The 17278-nt window shown below is 41.9% G+C and overlaps 1 pseudogene; it reads left to right on the forward strand.

Moving 5' to 3' along the window:
- The window catches only part of LOC144762313 (uncharacterized), a 30631-nt pseudogene extending 16207 nt beyond the window's left edge, over positions 1-14424 (forward strand).
- Positions 14425-17278: the final 2854 nt, after the last annotated feature.

Raw genomic sequence — 17278 nt, forward strand, 5'->3', positions numbered from 1 at the left:
TCCAACGCTCTCCCTACCATTGCACCCTCTGGAGTGGGAATAGTAATTTTTACCCCTACGCTATCCAACGCTTTCCCTACTCTTGCACCCTTTGGAGCGGGAATAGTGGGGTATATTACCAAGGGTCTTATCGCCGCTTTAGCGGGAATTTTTCCTGCTAAAGCTGCGATAATTTTATCGCCCTATTACCTAGCTGTCGCTAACACCAGTTAGCGACAGCTAGTAGGAGATAGCGATCATCTTGGGGCCCACTTTGCATGCCAGCGATATTTATCGCTAATGACATGCAAAGTGGGCGTGCCAAGATGTTAGTGACTGGAAACAGTCGCTAACATCGCTATCGCCTATTACCTACTTTTGGAAATAATCGCGCTAAGCGCGATTATCTCCAAAAGCTAACGCCTGCCCAGAGCAGTTCTTAGCCATGTTATCCCATGGTAGGTGGATAACATGGCTAAGAGCATTTGCTCGGTAATGCATGAATATCGCGGACTTTACAGCGATAATTATGCATTTTGGGTGATTTTTATCGCTTAGGAGATAAACCTTGATAATTGCAAGGTTTCTAAGCGATAAAAATAGGCGAAGCCCGGCGATAAAATGATTGCCTCTAACCAAGCTTAGCGATAATTATCGCTTATTCTTGGCAATATGCCCCGGTATTTTTTTCCCCTACGCTATCCAACGCTTTCTCTACTGTTGCACTCTCTGGAGTGGGAATAGTAATTTTTACCCCTACGCTATCCAACGCTTTCCCTACTCTTGCACCCTGTGGAGTGGTAATAGTATTTTGTTTCCCCTACGCTATCCAACGCTTTCCCTACTGATGCACCCTCTGGAGTGGGAATAGTAATTTTTTCCCCTACGCTATCCAACGCTTTCACTACTGTTGAACCCTAGGGAGTGGGAATAGTAATTTTTACCCCTACGCTATCCAGCGCTTTCCCTACTGTTGCACCCTCAGGAGTGGGAATAGTAATATTTACCCCCATGCTATCCAACGCTTTCCCTTATCTTGCACCCTTTGGAGTGGGAATAGTAATTTTTTCCCCTACGCTATCCAGCGCTTTCCCTACTGTTGCACCCTCTGGAGTGGGAATAGTAATTTTTACCCCTATGCTATCCAGCGCCTTCCCTACTGTTGCACCCTCTGGAGTGGGAATAGTAATTTTTTCCCCTACGCTATCCAACGCTTTCACTACTGATGCAATATGTAGAGTAAGTATATATATTAATTTATATGTAGAGTTTTTAATTTATTTTAAATGTATATGTATTAGTTATTATTTTTTAAATATGTTTTAATGTTTATATCTATAATTTGTTAAATTATATGTATTTTAAAATTATTTTTACATTATTATTAATACATTTAAAAAAACGATATTTTTTACTTGGATATTTTTGTACTACGATATTTTTTTCCCGCTATTTTTGTACATACCTCTATGTAGACAGAACTTCGATATTTTTGATATCGATATTTTTGCTTCGATATTTTTGTATGTCTATATTCTGTCTGTCGATATTATGTCATAGATCCGAAGAAAACACCTCTCTGGATTGTTTTTGTGCGGGAAGGTACTCCTTCCTGCACAAATCAATCCTGCCTGCCACGAAGCACCTTTGCATCATGGTGCAAGTGTGCCTACGTTGGCACTAGGCAGCAAGGAGGGAAAGGACAGGAATGCACCGTATTTCATAAAAACGGTGCATTGATGCCCTTTCACATTGGGGTAGGGCAGAATAGCGCAGCAAGAAGAATTGCGGTACTGCCCTGCACCAATTCCTTTATAAATGAGGCCCTTAGTCTTTTAAATGCCTAGCAACCACAGGAGTACTCTTCTAAAGCCCCCAAGAATTTCAGGGGAGTCATTTAGAGACTCACAGGGTTTCAGCCACAGGCCAACTTCAGGGTCGAGGCCAGGTAAAGTTTGCTCTGGTCAGCTGGGTACTTCCAAGAAAAGGCCTCTTGCAGCTCGATGCCTTTGGCCACACGGGAGATCAGCCAACTGAGTCCACTCGGAGTTCACTTCTTTGTCCTTGATACAAGAGGGAGTAAATCCAGTCAGTCCGAGGTCCTCTCACGTCACAGACAGCAGGTCCAATCCTCTGCTGATCTTTCGCAGGTCCAGAAAGGGTTCTGCAATGGGTGCCTAGAGATTTCAGATGTATGCCTGACACAAGCTAATGCAGAGGTCTTCAAACTTTAGTCGGCCGAGCGCCCCCATCTAAACCTTTTTACGCGTCAAGCCCCCCCACCGCCACTACCACCTGACTTAAAAGTTCTGGAAGCTGGTACTCTGCATCATTGATGGCCAATCCCTCCTGCAGAGCCCAGGTTGTATAGGGCAAATAATATTAAATAAAGTAAGAGTGTTTAGTAAACTGAAGCTTTTGAAGTGCATGTGCTTATCCTAAAGTTAAAATGAAAAGTATCCAAGAAACAAATTAGCACAATAAATTACATTGGTGCTTTATTTTTTACATAAAATACCAAATTTAAGATAGATCTGCAAAAAAACTCCCAAAACACAGGTGTTGGAGTGCTTGTTTTTCTCCACAGAGACAATGGGTGGACGTATTCTTGCTTCTGCCATCCTTAGGTTGTGCTCCACTTCCAGTCTTGAGTAGTGCCTGGAAACGGGAGTGCTCACAACATTTTGCAATATATTTTTTGTAGTTTCATATAGGGTGAACATGACATAAAGGTATTGGAGCGCTTTACAGGAGCATCTTTTACATTACAGAAGCACACATTCATTTTTTGTAAGTACAGGGAGATTACGTGATTTGCCCAGAATCACAGAATGTTGAGCAGACATCAAGAATTGTACCTGGTTTCCCAGCTCTACAGTCATCAGCTCCCGCTGTTGTGCCACATCCTTGCCCCTAAACAAGATATCAGAAAAAGAAATTCCCAAAAATATGCTTTCTGACACAATTGATAAATACATGATTATGTGGAGAATGGCCAGGTGTTGCCATATCAGTAGGAGGCCAGCCACAGATTTCCAAGAAGCCTAGGGGACATTTACATCGTACACATGTGATATAAGTGATTCAAGAGGATATATACATCTTTATTTTCTAGTAGCATCAAGAGTCAATTTGTTAGCATAGTTGGTTTATAAAAAAGATCGCCTTCCAAAGCTTCAGAAATAGTTGCACAAGAATTTTTTTTAATTTGGTGTACGAAAGAAGCGAGGCAGATGGAGGCACACTTCACAATATTTGTTATATTTGACTTGTGGGCTCAGCTCTAGGGATTGGAACATGTCAAACAAGCACCAGCAACTTTAATCAAGGTCAAATTAATTTTTCGTAAGTCACTGGTAAATTAAGTGATTTTACCGACACGATGTTGAGCCGAACCCAGGACTTGAACCTGGGTCCCCAGAACCCAAGGCAGCACCTATGGCATTAATGCCAAATCCACTCCTCTTTGAAATATCCAACGTTCTCACTAGTATTGGGACGAAGGGGAAAGGAGCGAGGCTTAAAAAAAATAATACAAAAAGCTCTTCACTCTTTCCTGCCAGAGAATGGAATCTTCAGGAAGGATGTAACCGTTGTAAACTCCTTGCAGTGAAACGTACTTCCGACGTGGGAAGCAACATGGGGGGCAACTAGACAGAACTTCAGGGGGGGGCTAAGACTCCCAGCTAGGGCTGGCCCTAACACTGATCGCACCCATGAGAGGGACAGGTGAGTGAAGTGTCGCATGAGCAGGGTGAGTAGTGTGCTCGTGTGACTGCAGGGTGAGGTACATGGTTAACAGCGCAAGAGTTTTGTGAGTGCAGAGTGATCACTGTGAGTGCAGAGTGTGCGGTGTGCTCATGTGACCGCAGGGTAAGTGGAGGGAGAACGGTGTAAGTTCATGGTGAGTGGCATAAGTGCAGTGTGGTCACTCTGAGTACAGGGTGAGAGGGTGGGTTGAGTGCATAGAGATCAGTGTGAGTACATTGTGATCCCAGTGAGTGCAGGGCGAGTGTGAAAGTGAAGGACGAGAATGAGGAGTGAGTTGTCTGAATGCAGGGTGCAACCCCAGACACAGTTGAAGTTACTCAGCATGTTATTGAGGCTTGGCATAGGGTTTCAGATATAAGAAACTATTGCTTTTATGGCAAGGTCCAGGGATCGAGGGTGGGGGAAATAAATATTGTGCTCATCCTGCAATAAACTTCCAGTCTTGCGATTAGGGTTGCTAGCTCATTATATTGATGTCCCAGAAGGTACAAAAGTAAGCAGTCCCCTAAAGCCTATTTTCAGCACTGATCGGTGCACACTTGGAACAGCAAAAATACATAGAAAACATTTTTAATTGTGTTCTAAGGCTACCTGAATGATCTATGACATAATTAAAGGGAACAAAGATTGAAAGTCACATTAAAAAGGAATACATACTATTTTAATTATATCCCTATTTAGTGTCAAGACAAGGCCTTTGCAGGCTCTTTAAACAGCACATGGCTGGCATTTTTATTTTGGTAACCCTACTTTATATTCCCTTTCATGAAATGCATAATCACATTAAGGCAGTAAAAAGTAAAATGTAAGGAATAGGCAGAGTGGGGGCACAGGGAGTACTGGAAGCAGAAAACAAACCACCTCTTTAATCAGTTTACAAGGGCATGTAAATATGCACATGGGTTCAGATTTACAAGCCCCTTGTGCCATTTTTGCGTCACTTTTTCCATGTTGAAAGTGACGCAAAAGTGGGGCAAGGGGCTTGTAATTAAGCCACATGGTCTTTACCAGGCGCACAACGCCCATGGGCTCAAAAGGCTTCAGCATGCCTCTTCCCCCCACCTGTTGTGTGTGAGTGTGTGTGTGTGTGTGTGTGTGTGTGTCAGCCCGGGCTGAGGCAGCTTCCCGGGCACACACACAGACAATTTTGGAGCTGCCAACCTCAGTACTTCACAGGTCTTTAAAAGACCATTTACTTGTTAATAAGGCTTTGTTGTTTTCCAGCCTTTAGTGCCCCCGCATCTCCATGACCATAAAACTTAGCCCCCCCTCTCCGAAATCGTCGTGCCTGCCTCTGGCCTTTATAGACCTGTGACTCTTGACACTCTCAGCCGAGCCCCCAGCAGCTGTAGCAGCCCGGGCTGAGATGCACGTCTTGTTCCTGGAAGCATCAGTGTGGTGTGAAGTGCGCGCCCCCCTGAAGGGATGCGGCGCCCCCCCAGGGGGGCGCGCCCCACAGTTTTAAGACCTAAGAGATAGTGGATGGGGTAATTCCTTGCCCATTCCTAACCAATGGGGTAAAATTTCCCATGTGCTGATCTACCTACTTTTGCAGTAGCTCCTGACTACCGTACTACAAAGAGGCCAACAATGCAGTGTGTCAGGGCAAAACCAAGATGGTAAAAGTCTTAAATAACGCTCAACTCGGGTGCTAGAAGTGAGTGTGTGGAGTATACTATGATAATTCTAGTGTCTTCACACATCGAACACTAAAATCCAGTTTGAAAAGGCACTGTACCCACATAAAACCAAGAAACAAGAGTCATGGATGACAAAAGCAGGGTTCTTCTTCAACCAGACGGGATCCACAAGAATTGACTTGGCATCCTGTTCTCTCCCTTTCAAGAAAGCCCCAGGTGGTACAGGTAGCTCATCAAACCTGTCGAGCAGGATTTGACATGGATATTCTGTGGAGTTCAGAGGAATCAACTCTGCCATTCAGGTCAGCCTACTGTTTGCTCATGGAAGCCATTTAACACCTAGTCAAACTGAGCACAGGCTGAAAGCTGGCAGAGGCTCAAGTTAATTAACTTTCAGTTCAACGCCTTGAGACCCTCATGAGTGAGTAGTCATGCTTTACTAACTCCTGATTGACTGATTGATTATAAATCCAGCTAAGCAAACTCCATATCAAGGTCAAGAAAATCCAACCTTAACCCTGGAGTTTAAGAGCAATAAAAGACAATTATTCACTCCAAGGTTTTGGGTGATTTATACATCACTTTGAAAGCAACAACAAATGTTGGGTTCTTTCACTTCAGTGAGAAAGATTGGAGGATTGTATTGACTTTTTTCAGACCCTAGCCTCACACATGGTGGTCACTGATGCTAAACTGTCAACATTAAATCAGACATCTGGGACTAGGAGGAGCTGCAAAGTGTGTTCTGAAATTGCTGCTAGTCCCCTAGCTTCAGCTTTCCTGACAGAGTCAAAATCATTTGAAAACATACGTTAGAATGAGATGAGTTGGAAAGGATTTAGATGAGTGGCCATCTAAAGAGAGTACTGTGCTATCTTCATTCACGACTTCAGGAGCCTAGCATGAGAAAATAATGCAGCTTTAAATCTGCCTCAAACCAAGGTAGCATTGCTGATTGTCCCCTAGAATGTAGTGTACCTGGAGATAAACAAATCAAAAGAAGTCATCACTAATCCTTAAAGACTCCTTTTAAAACTCAAAAACCTGTAGCCTAAGTTTGTACAGCTTTGAGATTAGTCCAACAATAAGGTAAAGCTTTGGCAATACCGTACATCAAGAGGGAGCCTCTGAAACATCCAAGTGCAAAACAAATGAATGACTTTGGATTCACATTTAAGCTACTTATCAGACCCACCAAGGTCCCAACTTTTTTAAGCTATTGTAGTCCTTCACATTCCACATTAGATCCTTTGCACATGATTTTGTTTTCTTGTACCTTGGCCTTTTTAATCCTTCTCATGCCCTGCCTTGTGAATGTGTCACATGTATACATTCCAAACAGTTTTTTCCTGTAATTTGTTTTTTACTATGGGGCAAACTATATATTTGCACAAAGCAGAGCAGTAACCAATGTTCAGGCATCACACAAGGGGAAAATGCAGTGCAGAGCCATATTTATTAAAAAGTGCATGCTGCTGCTGTCATTCCTTGAACTGGTGCACAAACAAGCTGCCTAGTGGCATGCATAACCGTTGCACCATGGCGCAAAGGGGTGAGCGTGCAATGTCTAGCTTAGGATTTGTACTAGAAGCATGCGCTTTCAGTTCAAAATCCTATGCATAGACACAAATTAGATGTCTGCTGTACAGTGCAGCACACAGACAAAATGTGAATGGTTAGAGAAACAAAAACACTTCTCTAATTTAGCACCTGCTTCAAGGAGGAAAAGCTCAATATGCCAATGTTAATAGATTGGACTTTTTTAATTAATCTTTTTGTTGTGCGATTTACAACAAATCAGGCCATATACAAAATACAAAATCAAGTAATCAATTAGTACATGTTAATAGGTAGCACAACCTTTATTCAACAGATCTGTTAGCATTGGCCGTATATCGTATAATTCACCTCCCTTCCCATTGATCGAATTAGACTACTTATTCTCACTGTGTTGTGCTCTTAATCCTCTTCAAGTGAGGAATTGGTATTCGCAGGCGACAGAGCAGCCCCCTAACTGTGGGGCATATTACCAAGGGTGGCGATAGGCAATTATCGCCGGTTTAGCGGCCGTTTTCGGCTGCTAAGCGGCGATAATTCTATCGCTCTATTAGCAAGCTGTCGCTAACTGATGTTAGCAACAGCTTTTAGGCGATAGCGAGCAGTTTGGGGCCCGCTTTGCATGTTAGCGATATTTATTGCTAATGACATGCAAAGTGGGCATACCCAACCTGTTAGCGACTGAAAGCAGTCGCTAACGTCGCTATCGCCTATTAGCAAGGCAGGCGTAGCGATGGAAATATTCCCGCTATTGCCAAAAATGAACGCCTGCTCAGACCAGTTCTTAGCCATGTTATCCAATGGGAGGTGGATAACATGGCTAGGAGCATTTTGTCGCTAATGCGTGGATATCGCTGTATTCTCAGCTATCGCTGTATTCTCAGCGATACTCACGCATTTTGCCGCTATCACTAGATATTTTAGCACAATGGAGAAAAACGTTGCTAGTAGCATGTTTTCTCCGTTAACATATCCAGCGATAGGCAGCGATAAAAAAATCGTCGCTAAGCCTATTTAGCGATAATTTTCGCTACTTGTTGGTAATATGCCCCTCCCTTCCTTCTCCACGCTGGGAAGCATCACTAATGGGGAGAGGGTAATTTCTCGGGATTTTCAAAATTAAGTGGTGAGCTAGTTTTGAATCCTGCACGCAGTAAAACACAAAAAGACAGGGAAAAATGCGGAACAGTAAGAGTCTGAACAGAACAGCGCAGAATATATTGACAGAGTACAGACCTGAAACTCTACAAAGAGCTGGGCCTTTCCTTTCCTTTACAATGTATGAAAGATAACACAAAAGAAAAAAACTGCTTTGACAGCTCGCAAATGAATGTTTCCACTATTATATTCCATGCCAGCAGTGAAGGTGCAGTTCCACAGGCCGTCACTAGATGTCCCCGTGGGCTCCGCAGGGACACCGTGCGACAGCCTGCGGTACTTCACCCATTTGCCTCCACGTAGCATTTTGTTTTCTACGAGGCTTCTTTTCAATTCGAAACATTTGTTTGTTTCTACTTTGCCTCATGTCGTAGGACAGAACAGAAATGACCCAGTGTCCGTGCTCGCAGAGCTTTGAGAGGGGTCTCCAGTTCTGCTGCTTCTTGCGACCGTACAAACTGTTCTGTTAATTAAATGCCCAAATTCTCAAGGGCAGATATTGGGCCAACAAGCTGGCCGATAACTTTCTGGTGACTTGAAGCGTGCCCTCCCCCCATAGCAATGGTGCAGTTCCGGGTGGTTTGTTTCCGAAAAGTAGCGTCGATTTAACTTCCGAGTAAGGAGTGGCGGAAGTGTGAACCATGGTTCTGCGCGGGGACTTCCTGTCCCGGGGTTTAACCTGTTCAGTTCTGCCAGAGGGATGCAATACCGCAGGCTGCTAATAGATGTCCCTGTTGAGCCTGCTAGGTCAATCAATATACTTCCCGTAGTCAGACCCCCCAGGATATAGCGGCATAGATTTGCAAATTTAGCGGCACAATATTTGAAATTTAGCGGCACTAAAGTGGAAATTTAGCGGCATTATTGCGGCACCTTATTTTTTTCGTAATCATTCCTTTTCAGCCTTTAATCAATGTAAACTGATTTAACAGGGTATTCCACTCATCTAAAAGGCACCTTAAAATATCCCCAGCAGTTCGGAAGCGCTGCTGCAGGGTACATAACTGCCAGGGTTTCAGATTGCTTATGTGTGCCATTTTCATAAATTCTCTGTAAATATGAGTGACTTTCAATGACTGAGTGACACTTTCTCCTGAACAAAATCAAGCAATGAAGTTAGGAAAACAGATAAATATCAGAAATTACCCCAATTTGAGCAATTCGAAACTCTAAGAATATCTTGAAACTGCAGCAAAGTACGAGAAATGGAAGGACACTAGCCTAGTGCCTTTGTAATCTGATTCACGTACTTTGTAGCAGGCATAATAATCCTCTGCCCTATTTTATTATATACCACTGAGCTTGAAGTCTGTTGTATAGTCTGGCGAAGTTAGTTACAACGTAGCATGGCTGCGTTGTTAGCATATATGACGTGTGCTTGCTAGTATCAAAACGAAAATGTACTTTGGTAAAAAGATTCTGACACTTAACATGCAATGGGTCTGTACGATTGGTAACCCCAACAGCAACCAAAAAAAGAATTGCCTCCTGATGTGGGATGATGTGATTGGCTCAATGAGTGTGGTGCCAGTGGAACACAGACAGAGGATTTGGCAAAGCGAGATGTTTACCTATCCAGGTCCTTTGGAAAGAAATATGAATGACTGATGCAGCACTGGTAAATTTGGAAAAACATATAACTGAAGGTATATTTATGTAGTATAACTGACAACTATAGTTAGTGGCAGGTGTCTCGTCCTAGGTTGAAGGGGAAACAAGTATATTCTTGAAATGTTTTAAATATATTGTATTTTGATCCAGGACAAAGAGGATGAATACTTTTTGCTTCTCTCGCCTACCTCTGAGTACGTGTTAAAAACATAACTTATTTTAACAGCAGAGGAGAGACACTGCCGCACATCAACCCTTACTACAACAGATAAAACGGCCAAGTACATGTTTTAGTGCTCCCATGTGATTGCTGATTTAGTGCCCAGAGCCACGGCTGGAAACGTGATCCTACAAAAACTTCATTCATTCATAGAATGAGGTGTCTTGCATTCCTCTGGGACCACCGGTAAGAAAGCGCTCCTTCCAAAAGCAGGTGAGATGAAGGATTTGACCTCACTGCGGACGCTGAACTTTTACAGTCTCCCCTGACACTTCATTTTACAGACCCCCACCTACGAATGTGGAATGGAAGCTCCGCCAAGCGCCGGGCCTATATCCGGTGATTAATGATCCTGCGCTTCCACAGAGCACCTGGGAGGCTGGAGAAGGCCTGTTTAATGGCAGAAGAGACACATGGACCCAGCTGGTCCGGGCGCTCGTGCCTTGTGCATGCGTGTCAAAGCCAGCCATGCAGCGGTGTTTCCGAATGTTTCCGGTATTTCATTAATGAAGCCTGGCCTCAGCATACAGACCCGCCTGCAGAGGATCAGGGATACAAGCGCAAGAGAGGACGTGACAACATAGAAACGGTGGGTTTTGCCAAAGTGGGGGGTTGTGAAAAAGTTTATTAGCCTCAACAAACGGGAGACATTGGTCAGGAGGAAGCAGGTATTGGACGGCTGGCCGGGATCACGTAGTGACGTGTGCACGCACAGCCAATTAACGGGCTTTGTTTGTGTTGCAGACACTTTCTAGCAAATATCGCGGTAATGATTATAATTATCGCGGCCATCGCGCTAAATGGCCAATTTCGCGATTTTTTCGTGAATCGCGAAATCGCGAAACTCTGGAGGGTCTGAGTAGTGATGCATTAACACTGTTGAAAATGTTATACAGTAATGCATTAATCATTGGTAAGAATTAATACACACTGACTCAAATCCTTGTTGTTAAAACAAATCGTGTGCATATATATATATATATATATTTAATCTAGAACATTAGATACTGGCCAACAGATGAACTGAAGCAGGTTAAATTAAATAGAACAAATAAAGAGATCTCTTCTTAGTTTAATGTCCTTGTACTGTAGGTGCCAACCGTGATTCACAATAAATGTTATTAGCCTTTTTTACAAAAAATATTATTACTTGTGGAATAGACAATAAGCCTTTGCAGTTACTGCTAATTAAAGTTTTCTCAGGTATAGAACTAGGTATCGTCTTATTTTCATCCACATTATACTCCTCGCCTCCCTTTACTAAATGTAAAAGTTGAGTTCTCTAGTCCCTAATACCAATATTTGGCCCAAAGCAGGTACATTATTTACATGAGGCCTGCGCAGCTGGAGCATCACTTTCTTGATGCTCCGGTGGGGCAGGCCACTCTATCATATCTATGAGGCGACGCAAAGCCACCCTGCGCGGCTCTGCATTCCCTCACAGATATGGTGTAAAACAAGGCACTGCAAAGCGCTGCGTTGCCTTACTCTTCATCAAGTAGGTATTCCATGGGCATTGCAATGTGTTCCAACGCAACTTGCATGGATTTTAACACTGGCTCAGATTAATAAAATCACATAAACCTAGGGCAGTGCCAAAACCTAATGCCTCCCTAAGGCAGGTGTAACAAGGAGAAATATTAAATTTCTCCTCATTCTTTCCTCTCTCCACAGATGCTTCATTCTGCAGAACACATAGAATGAGGAAAACGGTAGGGAGACAAAATATCGAAATTAAAATATTGATATACAATAATATCGATGTTTTAATTTCGATGGTATAGAATATCGATGCGCAATAATATCGATGGACAGTATATCGATATTAAGGTATTTATGTTACTAATATCGAAATTTTGTTTAGTGGTATGTATTTTATTATGTATTTTATATGTTTGTTAAACATGTTTTTAATGTATGTTTAGAAATTAGTAATTTTGTTTACATTTTGCATTTTAGTATCCGAGCGGGTTGTGGGTTTATAGGGGAATAGGGTGGGAAGTAATTTAATTATAACTAATTAATTATTATGTTTAAAAAAAAATATTTTTGATTAATAATGAATTGTTAATTAATAATTAATTGGTAATTAACTATTATTAATTAGTTAATTAATTTAATTAGAGTTAATGTAGTAATATTTTTTATTTTTTGCTATTGTTAATTAATAATTAATTGGTAACTAATTATTATTAAGTGATTAAATGATAATTACATTTTTTATGCAATTTATTTAGGTGTAGTGGGTTGTGTGTTTATAGGGGAATTGGGTGTGAAATAATTAAATTAAATTAATTAAAGAAATTGTATTTATTTATTGATATTTATTATTAATTAATTGTTAATTAATTAATTGGTAATTAGTTTTTTTAAATATTGTATAATATTAATTAATGTATTAATAAGTTTTGTTTATTCTTGTAAATATCTGGTTTATTAATTATTAATTGTTAATTATTAATTGGTCATTAAAATTTGTCAATTCGTTAATTTATAATTACATCAATTTAATAATATTAAGTGTTAATAATTGATTAATTGATATTTATATTAATTGTGGGTTTTTTATGTTTAGTGTTTTGTGTGTTAAAGGGGGAGTAGCGTGGGAAGTAATTTTTTGTTATTTAAGTAAATATTAATTATACATATTTGGTATTAAGTAATATATTTTTGTAAATAAAATATTATATCTTTTATTTTGTTAAAAAAAATATCTAATTGATAAGTTTGTTAATATAACACATGCTATCCTGCGCTTTCCCTACCTTTGCACCCTTTGGAGTGGGAATAGTATTTTTTTCCCCTACGCTATCCAACGCTTTCCCTACTGTTGCACCCTCTGGAGTGGGAATAGTAATTTTTACCCCTACGCTATCCAACGCTTTCCCGACTGTTGCACCCTTTGGAGTGGGAATAGTAATTTTTTCCGCTACGCTATCCAACGCTTTCACTACTGTTGCACCCTATGGAGTGGGAATAGTAATTTTTACCCCTACGCTATCCAGCGCTTTCCCTACTGTTGCACCCTCTGGAGTGGGAATAGTCATTTTTACCCCTACGCTATCCAATGCTTTCCCTACTGTTGCACCCTTTGGAGTGGGTATAGTAATTTTTTCCCCTACGCTATCCAACGCTTTCCCTACTATTGCACCCTCTGGTGTGGGAATAGTAATTTTTACCCCTACACTATCCAGCGCTTTCCCTACGGTTGCACCCTCTGGAGTGGGAATAGTAATTTTTTTCGCTACGCTATCCAACGTTTTCACTACTGATGCAATATGTAGAATAGGTATATATATTAATTTATATGTGGAGTTTTGAATTTATTTTGAATGTATATGTATTAGTTATTATTTTTTAAATATGTTTTAATGTTTATATCTATAATTTGTTAAATTATATGTATTTTTATATTATTTTTACATTATTATTAATACATTTAAAAAAACGATATTTACTTCGATATTTTTGTACTACGATATTTTTTTCCGATATTTTTTACTTACCTTTATGTAGATAGAACTTCGATATTTTTGATGTCGATATTTTTGCTTCGATATTTTTGTATGTCTATATTCTGTCTGTCGATATTATGTCATAGATCCGAGGAAAACACCTCTCTGGATTGTTTTTGTGCAGGAAGGTACCCCTTCCTGCACAAATCAATCCTGCCTGCCACGAAGCACCTTTGCATCATGGTGCAAGTGTGCCTACGTTGGCACTAGGCAGCAAAGGAGGAAAGGACAGGAATGCACCGTATTTCATAAATACGGTGCATTGATGCCCTTTCACATTGGGGTAGGGCAGAATAGCACAGCAAGAAGAATTGCGGTACTGCCCTGCACCAATCCATTTATAAATGAGGCCCTTAGTCTTTTAAATGCCTAGCAACCACAGGAGTACTCTTCTAAAGCCCCCAAGAATTTCAGGGGAGTCATTTAAAGACTCACAGGGTTTCAGCCACAGGCCAACTTCAGGGTCCAGGCCAGGTAAAGTTTGCTCTGGTCAGCTGGGTACTTCCAAGAAAAGGCCTCTTGCAGCTCGATGCCTTTGGCCACACGGGAGATCAGCCAACTGAGTCCACTCGGAGTTCACTTCTTTGTCCTTGATACAAGAGGGAGTAAATCCAGTCAGTCCGAGGTCCTCTCACGTCACAGACAGCAGGTCCAATCCTCTGCTGATCTTTCGCAGGTCCAGAAAGGGTTCTGAAATGGGTGCCTAGAGATTTCAGAGTTATGCCTGACACAAGCTACTGGATGTTACCCCATCCAGTAGCTTGTGTCAGGCATGCCTCTTCCCCCCACCTGTTGTGTGTGAGTGTGTGTGTGTGTGTGTGTGTGTCAGCCCGGGCTGAGGCAGCTTCCCGGGCACACACACAGACAATTTTGGAGCTGCCAACCTCAGTACTTCACAGGTCTTTAAAAGACCATTTACTTGTTAATAAGGCTTTGTTGTTTTCCAGCCTTTAGTGCCCCCGCATCTCCATGACCATAAAACTTAGCCCCCCCTCTCCGAAATCGTCGTGCCTGCCTCTGGCCTTTATAGACCTGTGACTCTTGACACTCTCAGCCGAGCCCCCAGCAGCTGTAGCAGCCCGGGCTGAGATGCACGTCTTGTTCCTGGAAGCATCAGTGTGGTGTGAAGTGCGCGCCCCCCTGAAGGGATGCGGCGCCCCCCCAGGGGGGCGCGCCCCACAGTTTTAAGACCTAAGAGATAGTGGATGGGGTAATTCCTTGCCCATTCCTAACCAATGGGGTAAAATTTCCCATGTGCTGATCTCCCTACTTTTGCAGCAGCTCCTGACTACCGTACTACAAAGAGGCCAAAAATGCAGTGGGTCAGGGCAAAACCAAGATGGTAAAAGTCTTAAATAACGCTCAACTTGGGTGCTGGAAGTGAGCGTGTGGAGTATACTATGATAATTCTAGTGTCTTCACACATCGAACACTAAAATCCAGTTTGAAGCAGGCACTGTACCCACATAAAACCAAGAGACAGAAGTCAAGGATGACAAAAGCAGGGTGCTTCTTCAACCAGACGGGATCCACAAGAATTGACTTGACATCCTGTTCTCTCCCTTTCAAGAATGCCCCAGGTGGTACAGGTGGCTCATCAAACCCGTCGAGCAGGATTTGACATGGATATTCTGTGGAGTTCAGAGGAATCAACTCTGCCATTCATGTCAGCCTACTGTTTGCTCATGGAAGCCATTTAACACCTAGTCAAACTGAGCACAGGCTGAAAGCTGGCAGAGGCTCAAGTTAATTAACTTTCAGTTCAACTCCTTGAGACCCTCATAGGTGAGTAGCCATGCTTTACTAACTCCTGATTGACTGATTGATTATGAATCCAGCTAAGGAAACCCCATATCAAGGTCAAGAAAATCCAACCTTAACCCTGTAGTTTAAGAGCAATAAAAGACAATTTTTCACTCCAAGGTTTTGGGTGATTTATACATCACTTTGAAAGCAACAGCAAATGTTGGGTTCTTTCACTTCAGTGAGAAAGATTGGAGGATTGTATTGACTTTTTTCAGACCCTAGCCTCACACATGGTGGTCACTGATGCTAAACTGTCAACATTAAATCAGACATCTGGGACTAGGAGGAGCTGCAAAGTGTGTTCTGAAATTGCTGCTAGTCCTCTAGCTTCAGCTTTCCTGACAGAGTCAAAATCATTTGAAAACATACGTTAGAATGAGATGAGTTGGAAAGGAAAGAGATGAGTGGCCATCTAAAGAGAGTACTGTGCTATCTTCATGCAGGGCTTCAGGAGCCTAGCATGAGAAAATAATGCAGCTTTAAATCTGCCTCAAACCAAGGTAGCATTGCTGATTGTCCCCTAGAATGTAGTGTACCTGGAGATAAACAAATCAAAAGAAGTCATCACTAATCCTTAAAGACTCCTTTTAAAACTCAAAAACCTGTAGCCTAAGTTTGTACAGCTTTGAGATTAGTCCAACAATAAGGTAAAGCTTTGGCAATACCGTACATCAAGAGGGAGCCTCTGAAACATCCAAGTGCAAAACAAATGAATGACTTTGGATTCACATTTAAGCTACTTATCAGACCCACCAAGGTCCCAACTTTTTTAAGCTATTGTAGTCCTTCACATTCCACATTAGCTCCCTTGCACATGATTCTGTTTTCTTGTACCTTGGCCTTTTTAATCCTTCTCATGCCCTGCCTTGTGAATGTGTCACATGTATACATTCCAAACAGTTTTTCCCTGTAATTTGTTTTTTACTATGGGGCAAACTATATATTTGCACAAAGCAGAGCAGTAACCAATGTTCAGGCATCACACAAGGGGAAAATGCAGTGCAGAGCCATATTTATTAAAAAGTGCATGCTGCTGCTGTCATTCCTTGAACTGGTGCACAAACAAGCTGCCTAGTGGCATGCATAACCGTTGCACCATGGCGCAAAGGGGTGAGCGTGCAATGTCTAGCTTAGGATTTGTACTAGAAGCATGCGCTTTCAGTTCAAAATCCTATGCATAGACACAAATTAGATGTCTGCTGTACAGTGCAGCACACAGACAAAATGTGAATGGTTAGAGAAACAAAAACACTTCTCTAATTTAGCACCTGCTTCAAGGAGGAAAAGCTCAATATGCCAATCTTAATAGATTGGACTTTTTTAATTAATCTTTTTGTTGTGCCATTTACAACAAATCAGGCCATATACAAAATACAAAATCAAGTAATCAATTAGTACATGTTAATAGGTAGCACAACCTTTATTCAACAGATCTGTTAGCATTGGCCGTATATCGTATAATTCACCTCCCTTCCCATTGATCGAATTAGACTACTTATTCTCACTGTGTTGTGCTCTTAATCCTCTTCAAGTGAGGAATTGGTATTCGCAGGCGACAGAGCAGCCCCCTAACTGTGGGGCATATTACCAAGGGTGGCGATAGGCAATTATCGCCGGTTTAGCGGCCGTTTTCGGCTGCTAAGCGGCGATAATTCTATCGCTCTATTAGCAAGCTGTCGCTAACTGATGTTAGCGACAGCTTTTAGGCGATAGCGAGCAGTTTGGGGCCCGCTTTGCATGTTAGCGATATTTATTGCTAATGACATGCAAAGTGGGCATACCCAACCTGTTAGCGACTGAAAGCAGTCGCTAACGTCGCTATCGCCTATTAGCAAGGCAGGCGTAGCGATGGAAATATTCCCGCTATTGCCAAAAATGAACGCCTGCTCAGACCAGTTCTTAGCCATGTTATCCAATGGGAGGTGGATAACATGGCTAGGAGCATTTTGTCGCTAATGCGTGGATATCGCTGTATTCTCAGCGATACTCACGCATTTTGCCGCTATCACTAGATATTTTAG

The sequence above is a fragment of the Lissotriton helveticus genome, chromosome 6, assembly GCF_964261635.1.
Source record: "Lissotriton helveticus chromosome 6, aLisHel1.1, whole genome shotgun sequence".
NCBI classification, from domain to species: Eukaryota; Metazoa; Chordata; class Amphibia; order Caudata; family Salamandridae; genus Lissotriton; species Lissotriton helveticus.